Below are 10,495 nucleotides of genomic sequence, written 5' to 3'. Positions count from 1 at the left end.
GCGGCAGTTGGAAATGGTTTGGACGGGCAAGGGGAGCTGTTTTTGATTATCCGGACAATGAGCCTCCACTGTAAGAGTTGAAAATAGCATAAAGAGTGGCAGTGGAAAAATTTTTACACACCACTGGAAAAATGTTCTGTGGTTATCACCTAATTTTGCAGACATCTTTTCAGCCTACTCTCAAATTCATTATCAATCAACCAATTACTGGTGTTTATTTAGCATTAACCTTGTGCAAATCACTATACTAAACAGTGGGGAAAGTACACTATGACAGATCTGTTAGACATGCTCCTTGCCCATAATGGGTTTACAGTCTAGCAGGAGAAACAGGTACAATGGTACCTGTAAAACTGAAGCCAATCGGTACTTATTCCTTGCGTGATTCTTGCTTGGCCTCTATAATTGCCCCCATTTTACAGATGGGAAAATGAGGCACACAAAAATAAGTGACTTTCCTAGTCGCCTTGGCAATTAATGAGTGAACCACGGATGGCCTCTCCAACACAACAGCTGATCAGTGTAAAAACCTGTACCTTCTTTTAATATTTAAAAGCCCTTATCGGCTACAGCAATCTTGGCAAAAAAAAAATAGAATTATGATACTTTCATTTATTTAACTATATCAGTATCTCCTAGAGGACAGTGGGTGCAGAATGTTGTTTTATATTTATTTTTATGAGTCGAAGCCCACCAGTAATTAAGGAATGAACTGTAGGTGGTTTGCGTCGAAACAACAAACTGGCAAAGCAACTAAAACTCACTTAACTCTGAAGCCATATCTCCTCTTAGGAACAGTAAGATCTCAGGAAGAAAACGTTTCATTTTTGCTGCTGTGATGTTCTCACAGCAGCTAGGTCAAATGGACAAATTAGCACCATTTAGGCGCTTAAAGTTCCCCAATCCTGCCCTAAACACTGGCTCAGGAATTTGCCGAGGTCAAACCAATCTTAGCAGAACTTGGTATCTGGGCCTTCCCTTGACTCTCCACCAGCAGCCATGGAATCAGTAATCAGTAATTAGTAAACATTCCTGCCGTTGAAAGGAGGACACATAAATTGAGAGAAAAAGAGGAAAAAAATCCATTTCAGCTGTAATCATCATTATAAATTAAGCAAATGTGAATAAACCATATACATATTGATAAAGCCCAGAAAGGCTGGTTGAAAGGATAAGATAGAGAATGCTATAAACATGAAAACTCTATCCCTTAAAACCATCAGCTGTGAATTGAATTGGCTCCAGACACTTCCAATACAAATCTCTAAGCCACAAATTGCATGGATCACCCGTTTGGTTTTGTAAACCGATACACGGAGGAATTATACAGCGTGTTACGGCTATTCCTATCCCACAGATTGGTCTTGGACTAGTTCTTAGTGTCTATTGAGAGCTAAATGACTTAAGGATCGCCTCAGTGGAATCAAACCAGCATGATCTACTCATTCACTCAGTGAATGAACCCTCAATGCACAGTGTTGACTCTAGACCGTGAGCCCGTTGTTTGGCAGGGATTGTCTCTATCTTTTGTCGAATTGTACTTTCCGAGAGCTTAGTACACTGCTCTGCACATAGTAAGTGCTCAATAAATATGAATGAATGACTGTAAGTTCCTTGTGGGCAGGGATTATGTATACCAACGCTACGATTTTCTTTTATGGCATTTGTTAAGCGCTTGATCTGTGTCTAAGATGCTGGTGTAGATTCAAGTTAGTTGTGTTGGACACAATCCCAGTCCCACATGTGGCTCACAGTCAAAGTTGGAAGAACAGATATTAAATCCCCATTTTACAGACAAGGAAACTGAGGTTCAGAGAAGTAAAGTGACTTTCCCAAATTCACATAGTAGGCAAATGACAGAGCTGGATTCAAACCCAGGTTCTCTGACACCCAGACCCATGCTCTTTCCACTAGGCTATTCTGTATTGCACTTTTCCACAAGCTAAGTACAGTGCTTTGCACACAGTAAAGCGTTCAATAAATAGCATTGATATATTGACTGAATCTGTCAAAACTAGAGCCAGTCAGTCTGGACTAAGCACAAAGCCTTATTCATTGGGCTCATTGATATTTTGCTAGTGTCTACTTGCCATCAGGACTGATTCTCTTACCTTTAGTCCTAATATCTTTTCCCATGTTCCAAGAACATGAAAAAAGCAAATCCCTTCTCCCCAAAGTTTGGTCATCAAGAAAACACACTCCATAGGCTGAAAATTCAAGGGAATGAGAGCTAGTTTCATAGTTAAGGCTTGCAATAGTCACAGAACAAGCCTGGCTTTGCAGTAGTATCCTTGAGAAGTTTCAGCCCCAAAGACGGTTTATCTTAAAACACTCAAATCCTCCAGTAAAGGGCTGCCATGGAATAAGGAATTCCAGTTGAGGCAATATGCTGACAGGAGATTAATCCCCAAAATAAAGCCATGTTGTTGCCCCATTTGAAATACAATGTAGTTCCAAACCTCCTGCAATCCCTTGGTCGTTGGAGTCTTCTAGTACCATCTACGTACCTCAGAAGCTGTTGTCAAAGGCATTTTCCACGTTTTTGTTGGGTTTTTTCTTCTCTTTGGTTTCGAAGCTGACATGAGGATTAGTCGAGTCCCACAGAGTTTGTCAGACTAGTGTGTTCCTTATTGTTTGAGAGGTTTGCATGAAATTTTTGGATTTACAAAGTAGTCATAGCACTTAATCCCCTCAATAATGAGGTTTGGGGATTTCTTTGCAGGCATTTTCATTTACTGCTTGTGCAATTAACCTTGGCTAACCTAGCCAGAAAACTTCACGATAAGTTTAACTTCCCCAATTATTAAAGCAAAGGATTGTTTTAAAGGGCGGTTCATGGCCTGTGGGGTAGTATGGCTGCCCATTCTATCAGCCTTCATCTGTGCAGACGCTCATCCAGAAGCCAAGTCCATTGACTGCAAATGGGTCCAGCTTCCCAAATCCCTTCCGCTTCTGTCTCCCTTCACCCTCTCCAAGATAATTCAGAGATTAAAGAAGAGCCACTCTGAGACCCGAGAGGAGCTCTGTATTATGCAGGGAACCTGTGACATTTGGGCTAAGAAGGAAGTGAAACTGTGGCTCTGTCTTCTCCCTTTTCTTCTGGGGAGATTAATCTGAGGAAATGCTGCTAAACAACTGAAATCTTCCCAGTTCTCCATCGAAATGATGGAGGCCAACATCCTCACTGGTATTTGTTGAACACTCACTAGGTGCCAGGCACTATATTAAGCGCTGTATTAATCCAGTTGGATAGAATCCTTATCCCACGTAAAGCTCATTGTCTTAATCCCCATTTTACTGATGAGGTAACAGAGGCACAGAGAAGCTAAATAATAATTATGGTATTTCTTAAGTGCTTACTATGTGTTAAGCACTGGGGTAGATGACTTGCCCAAGGTCACACAGCAGACAAGCAAGGTCATTGTGGTCAGGAATGTTTCTGTTTGTTGTTATATCGTGCTCTCCCAAGCACTTAGTACGGTGCTTTGCACACAGTAAGCGCTCAATAAATATGACTTAATGGATAAATGAAGAGACAGAGCTGGGTTTAGAACCCAGATCCTCTGACTCTCAGGCCTGTGCCGTTTCCACTAGGTAACACTGTTAAAGTCTTACTATGGGCCGAGCACTGTACTAACCAATGGGTAGAAGCAACATAAACAGATCAGACACAGTACTTGTCCCACAAGGGCCTAAGGAGTCTAAGGAGAAAGGAGAACAGCTATCTTATCCCAATTTTTACCTATTCTGTAATGGTATTCGTTAAGCACTTAATGTGTCAAATACTGATCTAAGTGCTGGAGTAGATATAAGATAATCAGGTTGGACACAGTTCTTGTCTCACTGTCTTAGTTGGAGGAAGGAGGATTTAATCTCTTAAATCTTACTTCTCTGTGCCTCAATTACCTTTTATAGATCAGGTAATTGAGGTACAGAGAAGTTAAGTGATTTGCCCAATGTCACACAGCAGACAAGAAGAGGAGCTGGGACTAGAACCCAGGTCCTCTGACTCCCAATCCAGTGCTCTTTCCACTAGGCCATGCTGGTTCTATGAAGAAACTGAAACCCGGAGAAGTTAGGTGACTGGCCCAAGGTTACCCCATCAGTCAGTCAACTGTATTTATTGAGCACTTACTGTGTGTAGAGCACTGTACTAAGCACTTGGGAGAGTACAGTATGACTATGGCAGACACATTCCCTACCCACAGCAAACTTACAACATTGGGGCAGGGGGGAACACAGACATTAATATAATATGATAAAATTACAGATCTGTAGATAAAGTGCTGTGGAGCTGGGGAAAGATGATGAATGAAGGGAGCAAGTCAGGGAGACCCAGAAGGGAGTGGGAAAAGATAATAATAATGTTGATATTTGTTAAGCACTTACTATGTGTAGAGCACTGTTCTAAGCCCTGGGGTAGATACAAGGTGATCAGGTTGTCCCACGTGAGGCTCACAGTCTTAATCCCCATTTTACAGATGAGGTAAGTGAGGCCCAGAGAGTTAAGTGACTTGCCCACAGTCACACAGCTGACAAGTGGCAGAGCCTGGATTTGAACCCATGACCTCTGACTAGGAGGACTTACTCAGGGAAGGCCTCTTGGAGGAGATGTGCCTTCATTAAGGCTTTGAAGGAGGGGAGAGTCAGTGTCTGTGGGATATGAAGAGGGAGGGCCTTTCACACCAAAGGCAGCACTTGGACGAGAGGCTGGTGGAGAGATACACGAGATCAAGGTACAATTAGAAGGTGGGCATTAGAGGAGTCAAGTGTGTGGGCTGGGTTGTAGTAGGAGAATGGTGAGGTAGGAGGAAGCAAGGGAATGGATGGGGCTGGGATTAGAACTTGGGTCTCCTAAATCCCACTGCTGCACTCTTTCCGCTAAGCCACACTGCTTCTCAATAACGCTCTCTTTTGATGCCCCCTTTTCGAACCCCATATTTTGCTTGTTTGTTTAATGGTATTTGTTAGGTGCTTACTGTGTGTCACGCAGTATACTAAGTGCTGGGTTGGATGCACACTAATCAGGTTGGACACAGCCCGTGTCCTACGGGGGGCTCACAGTCTTAATCCCTATTTTACAGGTGAGCTGAGGCACGGAGAAGTGAAGCAACTTGCCCAAGGTCTCATAGCAGAAAAATGGGAGAGTTGGAATTAGAGCCCAGATCCTTCTGGCTTCCAGGCCCGTGGTCTATCCACTAAGTCATGCTACTTCTTGACTAAAAACTCTAAAGTCATTTGTGGCTAATGCCTTTGGCTTCTTTGCTTTCCTTCCTTCTGTTCCAACACTGATTCATTCATTCATTGATTCACTCATATTTTTTGAGCACTTAATGTGTGCAGAGCACAGAGCTTGGGAGAGTACAACACAACAAAAACCAGACATATTCTCTGCCTTCAGCGAGTTTACTTTCTAGAGGAGGAACCTATTTTAGTCCCTTCTCCCCCAACCCCCCCACACACAGACACACACCTTTAACTTTGAGAAGCAGCATGGTTTAATAGTTAGAGCACAGGCCTGGGAGTCAGAAGGACTGGAGTTGTAATCCAAGCTCTGCCACTTGACTACTGTGTGACTTTGGCCAAGTCACTGCACTTCTCTGTGCCTCAGTTACCTCATTTGTAAAATGGGGATTAAGAGTGCGAGCCACGTTTGGGACAAGGAATATGTCCAGCCTGTTTACCTTGTATCTACCCAATGCTTAGAACAGCGTTTGGCACACAGTGTTTACCAAGAACCATAACTATTATTATTAGCTTTTCACACAGTTCCTTCCTTCCTTGTGATTCCGGGCAGCATGGATTCTAGTCTGTGGTTTATGTGCATTAAAACCTCTTGAACAGCGTGGCCTTTTTAAGTCCTATTTGAGGAGATACTTTAGTGGGTGGTATTTTGACAAATCCTAATCAAAGAGATACCAAGGAAATAGGGACCTGAGAAGGATAAGGAAAGAATGACAATACACATAAGGATTGAAAATTAGAAACAGTTGGCTTTGAGTTTTCGAATGACATCTTATCACTGGTGTAGCATGTTTGAATATATAGAGATGGAAAATGCCGAAACAGGGCTGAAAAATTATTTTCACTACCTTTGACCTCATCCTAGCAAGGAGGTTGAGGGGAGGGAGGAAGATCTGACCCGGAGAGGATAAAAGGATTCTTTCTTTGTAATTAAACCTCTGGAGGCAATTCTGTCTTATTCTTTGTTTAGAAGAGACCATTTTTATTCCCCTTAGTAATTGCTCTTTGCCTTACCATCCGGCTTCCACTGGGATCACCTATATTACTGGGGATCATGGGAAGAAGCCAAGGTCTCACCAAGTGGCTGAATTTGTCTCTAAGAACCCCCATGTTTATGATATTTGTTCAGCACTTATCACAGTCTCAATCCCCGTTTTACAGATGAGGTAACCTGAGGCACAGAGAAGTAAAGTGACTTCCCCAAGGTCACACAGCAGGCAAGTGCCAGAGCTGGGATTAAAACTCATGTCCTTCCGACTCCCAGGCCTGTGTTCTATCCACTGGACCACACTGCTTCCCCAACCCCTACCTCCCCACATCCCCTCACGCTGTGAATCAGATGATGATAACTAGAAAAGGTGAGATTCTTTCAATCTGTGTGACCTGTGTCTGTGTCTGCTGTGTGACCTTGGGAAAGTCACTTTATTTCTCTGTGCCTCAGGTTACCTCATCTGTAAAATGGGGATTGAGACTGTGAGCTCCACATGGGACAAGGGACTGTGTCCAACCCGATTTGCTTGCATTGACCCCAGTGCTTAGTACAGTGCCTGGCACGTAGTAAACGCTTAACAAATACATATAATTAGGTATCTCTCCTTTTTTTTTCCAGGAGGTGATCTAGCAAGAATTTCTAGTTCAGGTATTCTGGTATTTTTAATCACTCTAGCTTTCCGACTGTTCTTCGTGTCTAGCTCAAATCCTTCGTGCTGCCTTTAGCAGATCAGTTGGTCCCATCCACAAGCTAGATCTAGGTTGAGAATTTGAAACCTGAGGCTTAAAAAGTGGAATCTTGGACTCTGGCGAAAGCTCTTCTTGGCTCCAAAACCGGTAAGGGTTCATTGGCAGAGAGGGTAGATTTAGAGGGAAGCCGAGGTTGTCTGTAGGCTCGAGCTCTTACTGTTCTGGAACCGTTAGGGTCTGAGAGGAATGTCTTCAGTGTTTAGGAAGAGCAAAGAGAGAGGGCCACAGACTTGAATGTTTCCAGCAGGATCCAGGATAATTCCTCTTCAGTCAAAAGCAGAGGATTCCCTAAAGTAGGATTTCAGATGGAAAACCCTAGAGTGGAATCTTGTCTCCTGACCCACTGTGTGTGTGGAAGGTGAAGTTTCATTTGTGAGATTGATTTTCTTGTTCTTAGGTGCTCACATTTAGCTGGGTGAGACATTTACATTTTCTCACAATATTGAATAGGAGAAATGACAACCCTTTATTCTTTTATATACATGGAAATTAAAATTCGCATGGAAAAATTGACCTAAAATAGTTCCCAAAGTAACTCAGAGCCACTTTCTCCATCCTGGGTGTCATAGGCCAGCCCTGCCAAGCTGTCCAAAGTCTAATAATTTTCCAATAAATCAGTATGATGATTTTCCATTGAAATAAAGCTCAATAGTCCCATCGTTTTCTCTCCTAACCGGCATCTCGATCTCTCCACGCTCTTTATTACCTTTCAATGACTTAAGCCCCTGAACCGAATAACTTCATCAAGGTGTCAACCTAAACAGATTTTTCCCTATAATGGCCCGACTCTCACAGGTCCTTAATGAAAAATATTGATTCCCAAGGATTAGTTGCAGATTTATGTGTTGGATGCTGATCCCTCTGTCACCTGATACCTTATCAGTGGATGAAGGAACTGATCCTCTTTGTATGGTTTTAAAAAAGCAATCACCGACTATGTCAAGGGGAGGCTTATGCTCGGAGAAATGCATATAATTCTGTGTCTGAATCAGATAGGATACTTAACAGATAGCTAATAGCAGACGTGAGAAAGGACCACTGTCCACAGCCTCTCATCTGCACCCTCACTTGCCACAGCCTGGACTAAAAAGTTTTGTCGAGATGCGAGAAGAGTACAGTTACCCTCCTGGGTTGGAATAGCCCCTGGAGTATCAGCAGAAGCGAAATAGGAAGACCAATCCATGCGGTATTGTAGACCCTGATGTTCTGAGCGGCTTCTGACAACCTCTGCCTCAAGTGATGCTGGGTTAACGCAAACAAGAAGGTGTTCTTCCTTTGCATTCACTTCCTCTGGCTTCCTGAGAATGAAGCATTGGGTTTGGTTGCTGTAAATACTTTGTAACAAAAAAATATCCACAGTTGCCCGTAATGTTGTCTGTGATTGATCCATGCACGCTACACAAGATGATTTTTCAGAAACCAGTGTGGTGTCAACATGGCCTCACCAGTCTTAGAGTTTCAGGTGGGTGCTACAGATTTAATAATGTTGGTATTTGTTAAGCGCTTACTACGTGCAGAGCACTGTTCTAAGCGCTGAGGTAGATACAGGGTAATCAGGTTGTCCCACGTGAGGCTCACAGTTAATCCTCATTTTAAAGATGAGGTAACTGAGGCACAGAGAAGTTAAGTGACTTGCCCACAGTCACACAGCTGACAAGTGGCGGAGCAGGGATTCGAACCCATGACCTCTGACTCCCAAGCCCGGGCTCTTTCCACTGAGCCACGCTGAGCGCGTGCATGCTGACACTGTGTAGTGTGGCCTTGTGGAAAGAGTACGGGCCCAGGAGTCAGTTGACCTTATTGTCATTAGCAATGTCCAGTGGCCTCTAGCAATGCGTGTCCAATAAAGAAACACACCACCCTTCTTAGCCTCTTTTCCAGCCTCTTTTCTGGTACAGCGCCTGGCACATAGTTAAGCACTTAACAGATACCATAATTATTATTTTCTAACAGTGATACTGATACTGATCAGTGGGATTTGATATCTGGGACAAAGAGTAGTGGGGATGAGGTAGGATGAAGCAGGCTACACTCTTGCTTTCCTAATTCAACACCATAAACCCAACTATAGAAAATACATTTTGGTCATTGGGAAATTATATCTCTGCATAATGTTAGTGAGTGACTATAAAGAGAATGATAGAATGTAATCATAATAATAATAATTATAGTATTTATTAAGTGGTTACTTATGCCAGGTACTGCATTAAGGTGGATATGAGCAAATTGGGTTGGACACAGTCTCTGTCACACGTGGGGCTACCAATCTCGATCCCCATTTTACAGATGAGGGAACTGAGACACAGAGAAATGAAGTGACTTGCCCAAGATCAAATGGCAGATTAGTGGCAGAGTTGGATTTAAAACCCATGGTCTTCTGACTCCCAGGCCCAGGCCCTATCCAATATGCCGTGCAGACCCTTCTCTGAGCAGTTTATACCATGCAGTCTGACTTTCCTTTACTGGACGAAAATGAGAACTACCAAATCTGAGTTCTAAGGCATTCTATTAGCACCTTATTCTTGCCGTTATTATCTGTGTGTTACTGTGTTTCAAACTTCCCCCGCCCAAAAGAAATGAGTACAGAACTGTGGAGTAATAATGAAATTCTAGGGTTCATTCATTCATTCAATAGTATTTACTGAGCACTTACTATGTGCAGAGCACTGTACTAAGCGCTTGGAATGTACAATTTGGTAACAGATAGAGACAGTCCCTGCCCGGTGACGAGCTCACAGTCTAATTGGGGGATATTAGGTATTCAAGTATGTCTGGAAGTTCTGCTGGACAGATAATTTCCATAATAATAATAATAATAGCAGTATTTGTTAAGCGCTTACTGTGTGCCAAGCACTGTTCTAAGCTCTGGGGGAGGGTCAAGGTAATCAGGTTGTCCCACGTGGGGCTCCCAGTCTTAATCCCCATTTTACAGATGAGGTCACTGAGGCACAGAGAAGTTAAGCGACTTGCCCAAAGTCACACAGCTGACAAGTGACGGAGCTGGGATTAGAACCCACGACCTCTACTCCCAAGCTCGTGCTCTTTCCACTGAGCCATGCTGCCTCCCTGCTTTTATCAAGAGTCCAAATTCCAGTTCCTACCTGATGAGTTTAGTGAGTACAGAGCAGTGAAATTTTGAACCCAAACTTTTGGGTTCTTGGATTCTCTATGGTCTTGGGTGCATTATAATAAACTGGTCACTTGTAAGAGACCTGAAAGGGATGTGGAAATCAGGCTGCATGTATTTATTAAATATAAGTCTTAGGGTATGCAGTGCCCTTTTCCTGTATTAAGGAACTTACAGACTAACGGGAAATTGCAGGGTAGACTGCAGCAGGCACTGTGGAAGTCTACCTCAGAATTTTGGAATCCAACTAAGGTGGCCATCCTGGTGTTTTGCTTCACTCCCCAAACTCAGGACGGGACCTATCTGGTTAGGACATAGGAAACGTACCACACAATCAGTCAATCAATCCGTGATATTCATTGAGCAATTCTTGTGTGCAGAGCA

Source organism: Ornithorhynchus anatinus, chromosome 2, assembly GCF_004115215.2.
Source record: "Ornithorhynchus anatinus isolate Pmale09 chromosome 2, mOrnAna1.pri.v4, whole genome shotgun sequence".
In the NCBI taxonomy this organism is placed as follows: Eukaryota; Metazoa; Chordata; class Mammalia; order Monotremata; family Ornithorhynchidae; genus Ornithorhynchus; species Ornithorhynchus anatinus.
Note: the sequence above shows the minus strand (reverse complement) of the source record.